Consider the following 14,514-nt stretch of genomic DNA (forward strand, 5'->3'; position numbering starts at 1 on the left):
CAAAATTTTCACCAGAATCACATACCGCGAGTCTACGTTTTTTTCTGATTTAGGTCAAAAACTGAAAAGTGCTTTTTGTCACATTTCTGAGCAAAATTTGGCCCAATTTACCATGCCCATGCATTTTCCCACTTGTTTGAGTAATTTGTCATGGAAAAAAACAAGGTTTCATGAATGGTCAAAATTTTCACCAGAATCACATACCGCGGGTCTACGTTTTTTTCTGATTTGGGTCAAAAATTGAAAAGTGCTTTTTGTCACATTTCTGAGCAAAATTTGGCCCAATTTACCATGCCCATGCATTTTCCCACTTGTTTGAGTAATTTTTCATGGAAAAAACAAGGTTTCATGAATGGTCAAAATTTTCACCAGAATCACATACCGCGGGTCTACGTTTTTTTCTGATTTGGGTCAAAAATTGAAAAGTGCTTTTTGTTACGTTTCTGAGCAAAATTTGGCCCAATTTACCATGCCCATGCATTTTCCCACTCGTTTGAGTAATTTTCCATGGAAAAAACAAGGTTTCATGAATGGTGAAAATTTTCACCAGAATCACATACCGCGGGTCTACGTTTTTTTCTGATTTGGGACAAAAATTGAAAAGTGCATTTTGTCACATTTCTGAGCAAAATTTGGCACAATTTACCATGCCCATGCATTTTCCCACTCGTTTGAGTAATTTGTCATGGAAAAAACAAGGTTTCATGAATGGTCAAAATTTTCACCAGAATCACATAAAGCGGGTCTACGTTTTTTTCTGATATGGGTCAAAAATTGAAAAGTGCTTTTTGTCACATTTCTGAGCAAAATTTGGCCCAATTTACCATGCCCATGCATTTTCCCACTTGTTTGAGTAATTTTTCATGGAAAAAACAAGGTTTCATGAATGGTCAAAATTTTCACCAGAATCACATACCGCGGGTCTACGTTTTTTTCTGATTTGGGTCAAAAATTGAAAAGTGCTTTTTGTCACATTTCTGAGCAAAATTTGGCCCAATTTACCATGCCCATGCATTTTCCCACTTGTTTGAGTAATTTGTCATGGAAAAAAACAAGGTTTCATGAATGGTCAAAATTTTCACCAGAATCACATACCGCGGGTCTACGTTTTTTTCTGATTTGGGTCAAAAATTGAAAAGTGCTTTTTGTCACATTTCTGAGCAAAATTTGGCCCAATTTACCATGCCCATGCATTTTCCCACTTGTTTGAGTAATTTTTCATGGAAAAAACAAGGTTTCATGAATGGTCAAAATTTTCACCAGAATCACATACCGCGGGTCTACGTTTTTTTCTGATTTGGGTCAAAAATTGAAAAGTGCTTTTTGTCACGTTTCTGAGCAAAATTTGGCCCAATTTACCATGCCCATGCATTTTCCCACTCGTTTGAGTAATTTGTCATGGAAAAAACAAGGTTTCATGAATGGTCAAAATTTTCACCAGAATCACATACCGCGGGTCTACGTTTTTTTCTGATTTGGGACTAAAATTGAAAAGTGCTTTTTGTCACATTTCTGAGCAAATTTTGGCCCAATTTACCATGCCCATGCATTTTCCCACTTGTTTGAGTAATTTTTCATGGAAAAAACAAGGTTTCATGAATGGTCAAAATTTTCACCAGAATCACATACCGCGGGTCTACGTTTTTTTCTGATTTAGGTCAAAAACTGAAAAGTGCTTTTTGTCACATTTCTGAGCAAAATTTGGCCCAATTTAACATGCCCATGCATTTTCCCACTCGTTTGAGTAATTTTTCATGGAAAAAACAAGGTTTCATGAATGGTCAAAATTTTCACCAGAATCACATACCGCGGGTCTACGTTTTTTTCTGATTTGGGTCAAAAATTGAAAAGTGCTTTTTTTCACATTTCTGAGCAAAATTTGGCACAATTTACCATGCCCATGCATTTTCCCACTTGTTTTAGTAATTTTTCATGGAAAAAACAAGGTTTCATGAATGGTCAAAATTTTCACCAGAATCACATACCGCGGGTCTACGTTTTTTTCTGATTTGGGTCAAAAATTGAAAAGTGCTTTTTGTCACATTTCTGAGCAAAATTTGGCCCAATTTACCATGCCCATGCATTTTCCCACTTGTTTGAGTAATTTTTCATGGAAAAAACAAGGTTTCATGAATGGTCAAAATTTTCACCAGAATCACATACCGCGAGTCTACGTTTTTTTCTGATTTAGGTCAAAAACTGAAAAGTGCTTTTTGTCACATTTCTGAGCAAAATTTGGCCCAATTTACCATGCCCATGCATTTTCCCACTTGTTTGAGTAATTTGTCATGGAAAAAAACAAGGTTTCATGAATGGTCAAAATTTTCACCAGAATCACATACCGCGGGTCTACGTTTTTTTCTGATTTGGGTCAAAAATTGAAAAGTGCTTTTTGTCACATTTCTGAGCAAAATTTGGCCCAATTTACCATGCCCATGCATTTTCCCACTTGTTTGAGTAATTTTTCATGGAAAAAACAAGGTTTCATGAATGGTCAAAATTTTCACCAGAATCACATACCGCGGGTCTACGTTTTTTTCTGATTTGGGTCAAAAATTGAAAAGTGCTTTTTGTCACGTTTCTGAGCAAAATTTGGCCCAATTTACCATGCCCATGCATTTTCCCACTCGTTTGAGTAATTTGTCATGGAAAAAACAAGGTTTCATGAATGGTCAAAATTTTCACCAGAATCACATACCGCGGGTCTACGTTTTTTTCTGATTTGGGTCAAAAATTGAAAAGTGCTTTTTGTTACGTTTCTGAGCAAAATTTGGCCCAATTTACCATGCCCATGCATTTTCCCACTCGTTTGAGTAATTTTCCATGGAAAAAACAAGGTTTCATGAATGGTGAAAATTTTCACCAGAATCACATACCGCGGGTCTACGTTTTTTTCTGATTTGGGACAAAAATTGAAAAGTGCATTTTGTCACATTTCTGAGCAAAATTTGGCACAATTTACCATGCCCATGCATTTTCCCACTCGTTTGAGTAATTTGTCATGGAAAAAACAAGGTTTCATGAATGGTCAAAATTTTCACCAGAATCACATAAAGCGGGTCTACGTTTTTTTCTGATATGGGTCAAAAATTGAAAAGTGCTTTTTGTCACATTTCTGAGCAAAATTTGGCCCAATTTACCATGCCCATGCATTTTCCCACTCGTTTGAGTAATTTTTCATGGAAAAAACAAGGTTTCATGAATGGTCAAAATTTTCACCAGAATCACATACCGCGGGTCTACGTTTTTTTCTGATTTGGGTCAAAAATTGAAAAGTGCTTTTTGTCACATTTCTGAGCAAAATTTGGCCCAATTTACCATGCCCATGCATTTTCCCACTCGTTTGAGTAATTTTTCATGGAAAAACAAGGTTTCATGAATGGTCAAAATTTTCACCAGAATCACATAAAGCGGGTCTACGTTTTTTTCTGATATGGATCAAAAATTGAAAAGTGCTTTTTGTCACATTTCTGAGCAAAATTTGGCCCAATTTACCATGCCCATGCATTTTCCCACTTGTTTGAGTAATTTTTCATGGAAAAAACAAGGTTTCATGAATGGTCAAAATTTTCACCAGAATCACATACCGCGGGTCTACGTTTTTTTCTGATATGGGTCAAAAATTGAAAGGTGCTTTTTGTTACGTTTCTGAGCAAAATTTGGCCCAATTTACCATGCCCATGCATTTTCCCACTCGTTTGAGTAATTTGTCATGGAAAAAACAAGGTTTCATGAATGGTAAAAATTTTCACCAGAATCACATACCGCGGGTCTACGTTTTTTTCTGATTTGGGACAAAAATTGAAAAGTGCTTTTTGTCACATTTCTGAGCAAAATTTGGCCCAATTTACCATGCCCATGCATTTTCCCACTTCTTTGAGTAATTTGTCATGGAAAAAACAAGGTTTCATGAATGGTCAAAATTTTCACCAGAATAACATACCGCGGGTCTACGTTTTTTTCTGATTTAGGTCAAAAACTGAAAAGTGCTTTTTGTCACATTTCTGAGCAAAATTTGGCCCAATTTACCATGCCCATGCATTTTCCCACTCGTTTGAGTAATTTGTCATGGAAAAAACAAGGTTTCATGAATGGTCAAAATTTTCACCAGAATCACATACCGCGGGTCTACGTTTTTTTCTGATTTGGGTCAAAAATTGAAAAGTGCTTTTTGTCACATTTCTGAGCAAAATTTGGCCCAATTTACCATGCCCATGCATTTTCCCACTCGTTTGAGTAATTTGTCATGGAAAAAACAAGGTTTCATGAATGGTCAAAATTTTCACCAGAATCACATACCGCGGGTCTACGTTTTTTTCTGATTTGGGTCAAAAACTGAAAAGTGCTTTTTTTCACATTTCTGAGCAAAATTTGGCCCAATTTAACATGCCCATGCATTTTCCCACTTGTTTGAGTAATTTTTCATGGAAAAAACAAGGTTTCATGAATGGTCAAAATTTTCACCAGAATCACATACGTTTTTTTCTGATTTGGGTCAAAAATTGAAAAGTGCTTTTTGTCACGTTTCTGAGCAAAATTTGGCCCAATTTAACATGCCCATGCATTTTCCCACTTGTTTGAGTAATTTTTCATGGAAAAAACAAGGTTTCATGAATGGTCAAAATTTTCACCGGAATCACATACCGCGGGTCTACGTTTTTTTCTGATTTGGGTCAAAAATTGAAAAGTGCTTTTTGTCACATTTCTGAGCAAAATTTGGCCCAATTTACCATGCCCATGCATTTTCCCACTCGTTTGAGTAATTTTTCATGGAAAAAACAAGGTTTCATGAATGGTCAAAATTTTCACCAGAATCACATACCGCGGGTCTACGTTTTTTTCTGATTTGGGTCAAAAATTGAAAAGTGCTTTTTTTCACATTTCTGAGCAAAATTTGGCACAATTTACCATGCCCATGCATTTTCCCACTTGTTTTAGTAATTTTTCATGGAAAAAACAAGGTTTCATGAATGGTCAAAATTTTCACCAGAATCACATACCGCGGGTCTACGTTTTTTTCTGATTTGGGTCAAAAATTGAAAAGTGCTTTTTGTCACATTTCTGAGCAAAATTTGGCCCAATTTAACATGCCCATGCATTTTCCCACTTGTTTGAGTAATTTTTCATGGAAAAAACAAGGTTTCATGAATGGTCAAAATTTTCACCAGAATCACATACCGCGGGTCTACGTTTTTTTCTGATTTGGGTCAAAAATTGAAAAGTGCTTTTTGTCACATTTCTGAGCAAAATTTGGCCCAATTTACCATGCCCATGCATTTTCCCACTCGTTTGAGTAATTTTTCATGGAAAAAACAAGGTTTCATGAATGGTCAAAATTTTCACCAGAATCACATACCGCGGGTCTACGTTTTTTTCTGATTTGGGTCAAAAATTGAAAAGTGCTTTTTTTCACATTTCTGAGCAAAATTTGGCACAATTTACCATGCCCATGCATTTTCCCACTTGTTTTAGTAATTTGTCATGGAAAAAACAAGGTTTCATGAATGGTCAAAATTTTCACCAGAATCACATACCGCGGGTCTACGTTTTTTTCTGATTTGGGACAAAAATTGAAAAGTGCTTTTTGTCACATTTCTGAGCAAATTTTGGCCCAATTTACCATGCCCATGCATTTTCCCACTTGTTTGAGTAATTTTTCATGGAAAAAACAAGGTTTCATGAATGGTCAAAATTTTCACCAGAATCACATACCGCGGGTCTACGTTTTTTTCTGATTTGGGTCAAAAATTGAAAAGTGCTTTTTGTCACGTTTCTGAGCAAAATTTGGCCCAATTTACCATGCCCATGCATTTTCCCACTTGTTTGAGTAATTTTTCATGGAAAAAACAAGGTTTCATGAATGGTTAAAATTTTCAACAGAATCACATACCGCGGGTCTACGTTTTTTTCTGATTTGGGTCAAAAATTGAAAAGTGCTTTTTGTCACATTTCTGAGCAAAATTTGGCCCAATTTACCATGCCCATGCATTTTCCCACTTGTTTGATTAATTTTTCATGGAAAAAACAAGGTTTCATGAATGGTCAAAATTTTCACCAGAATCACATACCGCGGATCTACGTTTTTTTCTGATTTGGGTAAAAAATTGAAAAGTGCTTTTTGTCACGTTTCTGAGCAAAATTTGGCCCAATTTACCATGCCCATGCATTTTCCCACTCGTTTGAGTAATTTGTCATGGAAAAAACAAGGTTTCATGAATGGTGAAAATTTTCACCAGAATCACATACCGCGGGTCTACGTTTTTTTCTGATTTGGGACTAAAATTGAAAAGTGCTTTTTGTCACATTTCTGAGCAAATTTTGGCCCAATTTACCATGCCCATGCATTTTCCCACTTGTTTGAGTAATTTTTCATGGAAAAAACAAGGTTTCATGAATGGTCAAAATTTTCACCAGAATCACATACCGCGGGTCTACGTTTTTTTCTGATTTAGGTCAAAAACTGAAAAGTGCTTTTTGTCACATTTCTGAGCAAAATTTGGCCCAATTTAACATGCCCATGCATTTTCCCACTCGTTTGAGTAATTTTTCATGGAAAAAACAAGGTTTCATGAATGGTCAAAATTTTCACCAGAATCACATACCGCGGGTCTACGTTTTTTTCTGATTTGGGTCAAAAATTGAAAAGTGCTTTTTTTCACATTTCTGAGCAAAATTTGGCACAATTTACCATGCCCATGCATTTTCCCACTTGTTTTAGTAATTTTTCATGGAAAAAACAAGGTTTCATGAATGGTCAAAATTTTCACCAGAATCACATACCGCGGGTCTACGTTTTTTTCTGATTTGGGACAAAAATTGAAAAGTGCTTTTTGTCACATTTCTGAGCAAATTTTGGCCCAATTTACCATGCCCATGCATTTTCCCACTTGTTTGAGTAATTTTTCATGGAAAAAACAAGGTTCCATGAATGGTCAAAATTTTCACCAGAATCACATACCGCGGGTCTACGTTTTTTTCTGATTTGGGTCAAAAATTGAAAATTGCTTTTTGTCACGTTTCTGAGCAAAATTTGGCCCAATTTACCATGCCCATGCATTTTCCCACTCGTTTGAGTAATTTTTCATGGAAAAAACAAGGTTTCATGAATGGTTAAAATTTTCAACAGAATCACATACCGCGGGTCTACGTTTTTTTCTGATTTGGGTCAAAAATTGAAAAGTGCTTTTTGTCACATTTCTGAGCAAAATTTGGCCCAATTTACCATGCCCATGCATTTTCCCACTAGTTTGAGTAATTTTTCATGGAAAAACAAGGTTTCATGAATGGTCAAAATTTTCACCAGAATCACATACCGCGGGTCTACGTTTTTTTCTGATTTAGGTCAAAAACTGAAAAGTGCTTTTTGTCACATTTCTGAGCAAAATTTGGCCCAATTTAACATGCCCATGCATTTTCCCACTTGTTTGAGTAATTTTTCATGGAAAAAACAAGGTTTCATGAATGGTCAAAATTTTCACCGGAATCACATACCGCGGGTCTACGTTTTTTTCTGATTTGGGTCAAAAATTGAAAAGTGCTTTTTGTCACATTTCTGAGCAAAATTTGGCCCAATTTACCATGCCCATGCATTTTCCCACTCGTTTGAGTAATTTTTCATGGAAAAAACAAGGTTTCATGAATGGTCAAAATTTTCACCAGAATCACATACCGCGGGTCTACGTTTTTTTCTGATTTGGGTCAAAAATTGAAAAGTGCTTTTTTTCACATTTCTGAGCAAAATTTGGCACAATTTACCATGCCCATGCATTTTCCCACTTGTTTTAGTAATTTGTCATGGAAAAAACAAGGTTTCATGAATGGTCAAAATTTTCACCAGAATCACATACCGCGGGTCTACGTTTTTTTCTGATTTGGGACAAAAATTGAAAAGTGCTTTTTGTCACATTTCTGAGCAAATTTTGGCCCAATTTACCATGCCCATGCATTTTCCCACTTGTTTGAGTAATTTTTCATGGAAAAAACAAGGTTTCATGAATGGTCAAAATTTTCACCAGAATCACATACCGCGGGTCTACGTTTTTTTCTGATTTGGGTCAAAAATTGAAAAGTGCTTTTTGTCACATTTCTGAGCAAAATTTGGCCCAATTTACCATGCCCATGCATTTTCCCACTTGTTTGAGTAATTTTTCATGGAAAAAACAAGGTTTCATGAATGGTTAAAATTTTCAACAGAATCACATACCGCGGGTCTACGTTTTTTTCTGATTTGGGTCAAAATTTGAAAAGTGCTTTTTGTCACATTTCTGAGCAAAATTTGGCCCAATTTACCATGCCCATGCATTTTCCCACTTGTTTGAGTAATTTTTCATGGAAAAAACAAGGTTTCATGAATGGTCAAAATTTTCACCAGAATCACATACCGCGGATCTACGTTTTTTTCTGATTTGGGTCAAAAATTGAAAAGTGCTTTTTGTCACGTTTCTGAGCAAAATTTGGCCCAATTTACCATGCCCATGCATTTTCCCACTCGTTTGAGTAATTTGTCATGGAAAAAACAAGGTTTCATGAATGGTGAAAATTTTCACCAGAATCACATACCGCGGGTCTACGTTTTTTTCTGATTTGGGACTAAAATTGAAAAGTGCTTTTTGTCACATTTCTGAGCAAATTTTGGCCCAATTTACCATGCCCATGCATTTTCCCACTTGTTTGAGTAATTTTTCATGGAAAAAACAAGGTTTCATGAATGGTCAAAATTTTCACCAGAATCACATACCGCGGGTCTACGTTTTTTTCTGATTTAGGTCAAAAACTGAAAAGTGCTTTTTGTCACATTTCTGAGCAAAATTTGGCCCAATTTAACATGCCCATGCATTTTCCCACTCGTTTGAGTAATTTTTCATGGAAAAAACAAGGTTTCATGAATGGTCAAAATTTTCACCAGAATCACATACCGCGGGTCTACGTTTTTTTCTGATTTGGGTCAAAAATTGAAAAGTGCTTTTTTTCACATTTCTGAGCAAAATTTGGCACAATTTACCATGCCCATGCATTTTCCCACTTGTTTTAGTAATTTTTCATGGAAAAAACAAGGTTTCATGAATGGTCAAAATTTTCACCAGAATCACATACCGCGGGTCTACGTTTTTTTCTGATTTGGGTCAAAAATTGAAAAGTGCTTTTTGTCACATTTCTGAGCAAAATTTGGCCCAATTTACCATGCCCATGCATTTTCCCACTTGTTTGAGTAATTTTTCATGGAAAAAACAAGGTTTCATGAATGGTCAAAATTTTCACCAGAATCACATACCGCGAGTCTACGTTTTTTTCTGATTTAGGTCAAAAACTGAAAAGTGCTTTTTGTCACATTTCTGAGCAAAATTTGGCCCAATTTACCATGCCCATGCATTTTCCCACTTGTTTGAGTAATTTGTCATGGAAAAAACAAGGTTTCATGAATGGTCAAAATTTTCACCAGAATCACATACCGCGGGTCTACGTTTTTTTCTGATTTGGGACAAAAATTGAAAAGTGCTTTTTGTCACATTTCTGAGCAAATTTTGGCCCAATTTACCATGCCCATGCATTTTCCCACTTGTTTGAGTAATTTTTCATGGAAAAAACAAGGTTTCATGAATGGTCAAAATTTTCACCAGAATCACATACCGCGGGTCTACGTTTTTTTCTGATTTGGGACAAAAATTGAAAAGTGCTTTTTGTCACATTTCTGAGCAAATTTTGGCCCAATTTACCATGCCCATGCATTTTCCCACTTGTTTGAGTAATTTTTCATGGAAAAAACAAGGTTTCATGAATGGTCAAAATTTTCACCAGAATCACATACCGGGTCTACGTTTTTTCTGATTTAGGTCAAAAACTGAAAAGTGCTTTTTGTCACATTTCTGAGCAAAATTTGGCCCAATTTACCATGCCCATGCATTTTCCCACTCGTTTGAGTAATTTTTCATGGAAAAAACAAGGTTTCATGAATGGTCAAAATTTTCACCAGAATCACATACCGCGGGTCTACGTTTTTTTCTGATTTGGGTCAAAAATTGAAAAGTGCTTTTTGTAACATTTCTGAGCAAAATTTGGCCCAATTTACCATGCCCATGCATTTTCGCACTTGTTTGAGTAATTTTTCATGGAAAAAACAAGGTTTCATGAATGGTCAAAATTTTCACCAGAATCACATACCGCGGGTCTACGTTTTTTTCTGATTTGGGTCAAAAATTGAAAAGTGCTTTTTGTCACGTTTCTGAGCAAAATTTGGCCCAATTTACCATGCCCATGCATTTTCCCACTCGTTTGAGTAATTTGTCATGGAAAAAACAAGGTTTCATGAATGGTCAAAATTTTCACCAGAATCACATACCGCGGGTCTACGTTTTTTTCTGATTTGGGTCAAAAATTGAAAAGTGCTTTTTGTCACGTTTCTGAGCAAAATTTGGCCCAATTTACCATGCCCATGCATTTTCCCACTCGTTTGAGTAATTTTTCATGGAAAAAACAAGGTTTCATGAATGGTTAAAATTTTCAACAGAATCACATACCGCGGGTCTACGTTTCTTTCTGATTTGGGTCAAAAATTGAAAAGTGCTTTTTGTCATATTTCTGAGCAAAATTTGGCCCAATTTACCATGCCCATGCATTTTCCCACTTGTTTGAGTAATTTTTCATGGAAAAAACAAGGTTTCATGAATGGTCAAAATTTTCACCAGAATCACATACCGCGGATCTATGTTTTTTTCTGATTTGGGTAAAAAATTGAAAAGTGCTTTTTGTCACGTTTCTGAGCAAAATTTGGCCCAATTTACCATGCCCATGCATTTTCCCACTCGTTTGAGTAATTTGTCATGGAAAAAACAAGGTTTCATGAATGGTGAAAATTTTCACCAGAATCACATACCGCGGGTCTACGTTTTTTTCTGATTTGGGACAAAAATTGAAAAGTGCTTTTTGTCACATTTCTGAGCAAATTTTGGCCCAATTTACCATGCCCATGCATTTTCCCACTTGTTTGAGTAATTTTTCATGGAAAAAACAAGGTTTCATGAATGGTCAAAATTTTCACCAGAATCACATACCGGGTCTACGTTTTTTCTGATTTAGGTCAAAAACTGAAAAGTGCTTTTTGTCACATTTCTGAGCAAAATTTGGCCCAATTAACCATGCCCATGCATTTTCCCACTCGTTTGAGTAATTTTTCATGGAAAAAACAAGGTTTCATGAATGGTCAAAATTTTCACCAGAATCACATACCGCGGGTCTACGTTTTTTTCTGATTTGGGTCAAAAATTGAAAAGTGCTTTTTGTAACATTTCTGAGCAAAATTTGGCCCAATTTACCATGCCCATGCATTTTCGCACTTGTTTGAGTAATTTTTCATGGAAAAAACAAGGTTTCATGAATGGTCAAAATTTTCACCAGAATCACATACCGCGGGTCTACGTTTTTTTCTGATTTGGGTCAAAAATTGAAAAGTGCTTTTTGTCACGTTTCTGAGCAAAATTTGGCCCAATTTACCATGCCCATGCATTTTCCCACTTGTTTGAGTAATTTTTCATGGAAAAAACAAGGTTTCATGAATGGTTAAAATTTTCAACAGAATCACATACCGCGGGTCTACGTTTTTTTCTGATTTGGGTCAAAAATTGAAAAGTGCTTTTTGTCATATTTCTGAGCAAAATTTGGCCCAATTTACCATGCCCATGCATTTTCCCACTTGTTTGAGTAATTTTTCATGGAAAAAACAAGGTTTCATGAATGGTCAAAATTTTCACCAGAATCACATACCGCGGATCTATGTTTTTTTCTGATTTGGGTAAAAAATTGAAAAGTGCTTTTTGTCACGTTTCTGAGCAAAATTTGGCCCAATTTACCATGCCCATGCATTTTCCCACTCGTTTGAGTAATTTGTCATGGAAAAAACAAGGTTTCATGAATGGTGAAAATTTTCACCAGAATCACATACCGCGGGTCTACGTTTTTTTCTGATTTGGGACAAAAATTGAAAAGTGCTTTTTGTCACATTTCTGAGCAAATTTTGGCCCAATTTACCATGCCCATGCATTTTCCCACTTGTTTGAGTAATTTTTCATGGAAAAAACAAGGTTTCATGAATGGTCAAAATTTTCACCAGAATCACATACCGGGTCTACGTTTTTTCTGATTTAGGTCAAAAACTGAAAAGTGCTTTTTGTCACATTTCTGAGCAAAATTTGGCCCAATTTACCATGCCCATGCATTTTCCCACTCGTTTGAGTAATTTTTCATGGAAAAAACAAGGTTTCATGAATGGTCAAAATTTTCACCAGAATCACATACCGCGGGTCTACGTTTTTTTCTGATTTGGGACAAAAATTGAAAAGTGCTTTTTGTCACATTTCTGAGCAAATTTTGGCCCAATTTACCATGCCCATGCATTTTCCCACTTGTTTGAGTAATTTTTCATGGAAAAAACAAGGTTTCATGAATGGTCAAAATTTTCACCAGAATCACATACCGCGGGTCTACGTTTTTTTCTGATTTGGGACAAAAATTGAAAAGTGCTTTTTGTCACATTTCTGAGCAAATTTTGGCCCAATTTACCATGCCCATGCATTTTCCCACTTGTTTGAGTAATTTTTCATGGAAAAAACAAGGTTTCATGAATGGTCAAAATTTTCACCAGAATCACATACCGGGTCTACGTTTTTTCTGATTTAGGTCAAAAACTGAAAAGTGCTTTTTGTCACATTTCTGAGCAAAATTTGGCCCAATTTACCATGCCCATGCATTTTCCCACTCGTTTGAGTAATTTTTCATGGAAAAAACAAGGTTTCATGAATGGTCAAAATTTTCACCAGAATCACATACCGCGGGTCTACGTTTTTTTCTGATTTGGGTCAAAAATTGAAAAGTGCTTTTTGTAACATTTCTGAGCAAAATTTGGCCCAATTTACCATGCCCATGCATTTTCCCACTTGTTTGAGTAATTTGTCATGGAAAAAACAAGGTTTCATGAATGGTCAAAATTTTCACCAGAATCACATACCGCGGGTCTACGTTTTTTTCTGATTTGGGACAAAAATTGAAAAGTGCTTTTTGTCACATTTCTGAGCAAATTTTGGCCCAATTTACCATGCCCATGCATTTTCCCACTTGTTTGAGTAATTTTTCATGGAAAAAACAAGGTTTCATGAATGGTCAAAATTTTCACCAGAATCACATACCGCGGGTCTACGTTTTTTTCTGATTTGGGACAAAAATTGAAAAGTGCTTTTTGTCACATTTCTGAGCAAATTTTGGCCCAATTTACCATGCCCATGCATTTTCCCACTTGTTTGAGTAATTTTTCATGGAAAAAACAAGGTTTCATGAATGGTCAAAATTTTCACCAGAATCACATACCGGGTCTACGTTTTTTCTGATTTAGGTCAAAAACTGAAAAGTGCTTTTTGTCACATTTCTGAGCAAAATTTGGCCCAATTTACCATGCCCATGCATTTTCCCACTCGTTTGAGTAATTTTTCATGGAAAAAACAAGGTTTCATGAATGGTCAAAATTTTCACCAGAATCACATACCGCGGGTCTACGTTTTTTTCTGATTTGGGTCAAAAATTGAAAAGTGCTTTTTGTAACATTTCTGAGCAAAATTTGGCCCAATTTACCATGCCCATGCATTTTCGCACTTGTTTGAGTAATTTTTCATGGAAAAAACAAGGTTCCATGAATGGTCAAAATTTTCACCAGAATCACATACCGCGGGTCTACGTTTTTTTCTGATTTGGGTCAAAAATTGAAAATTGCTTTTTGTCACGTTTCTGAGCAAAATTTGGCCCAATTTACCATGCCCATGCATTTTCCCACTCGTTTGAGTAATTTGTCATGGAAAAAACAAGGTTTCATGAATGGTCAAAATTTTCACCAGAATCACATACCGCGGGTCTACGTTTTTTTCTGATTTGGGTCAAAAATTGAAAAGTGCTTTTTGTCACGTTTCTGAGCAAAATTTGGCCCAATTTACCATGCCCATGCATTTTCCCACTTGTTTGAGTAATTTTTCATGGAAAAAACAAGGTTTCATGAATGGTTAAAATTTTCAACAGAATCACATACCGCGGGTCTACGTTTTTTTCTGATTTGGGTCAAAAATTGAAAAGTGCTTTTTGTCATATTTCTGAGCAAAATTTGGCCCAATTTACCATGCCCATGCATTTTCCCACTTGTTTGAGTAATTTTTCATGGAAAAAACAAGGTTTCATGAATGGTCAAAATTTTCACCAGAATCACATACCGGGTCTACGTTTTTTCTGATTTAGGTCAAAAACTGAAAAGTGCTTTTTTGTCACATTTCTGAGCAAAATTTGGCCCAATTTACCATGCCCATGCATTTTCCCACTCGTTTGAGTAATTTTTCATGGAAAAAACAAGGTTTCATGAATGGTCAAAATTTTCACCAGAATCACATACCGCGGGTCTACGTTTTTTTCTGATTTGGGTCAAAAATTGAAAAGTGCTTTTTGTAACATTTCTGAGCAAAATTTGGCCCAATTTACCATGCCCATGCA

Source organism: Astyanax mexicanus, chromosome 10, assembly GCF_023375975.1.
Source record: "Astyanax mexicanus isolate ESR-SI-001 chromosome 10, AstMex3_surface, whole genome shotgun sequence".
Classification (NCBI taxonomy): Eukaryota; Metazoa; Chordata; class Actinopteri; order Characiformes; family Acestrorhamphidae; genus Astyanax; species Astyanax mexicanus.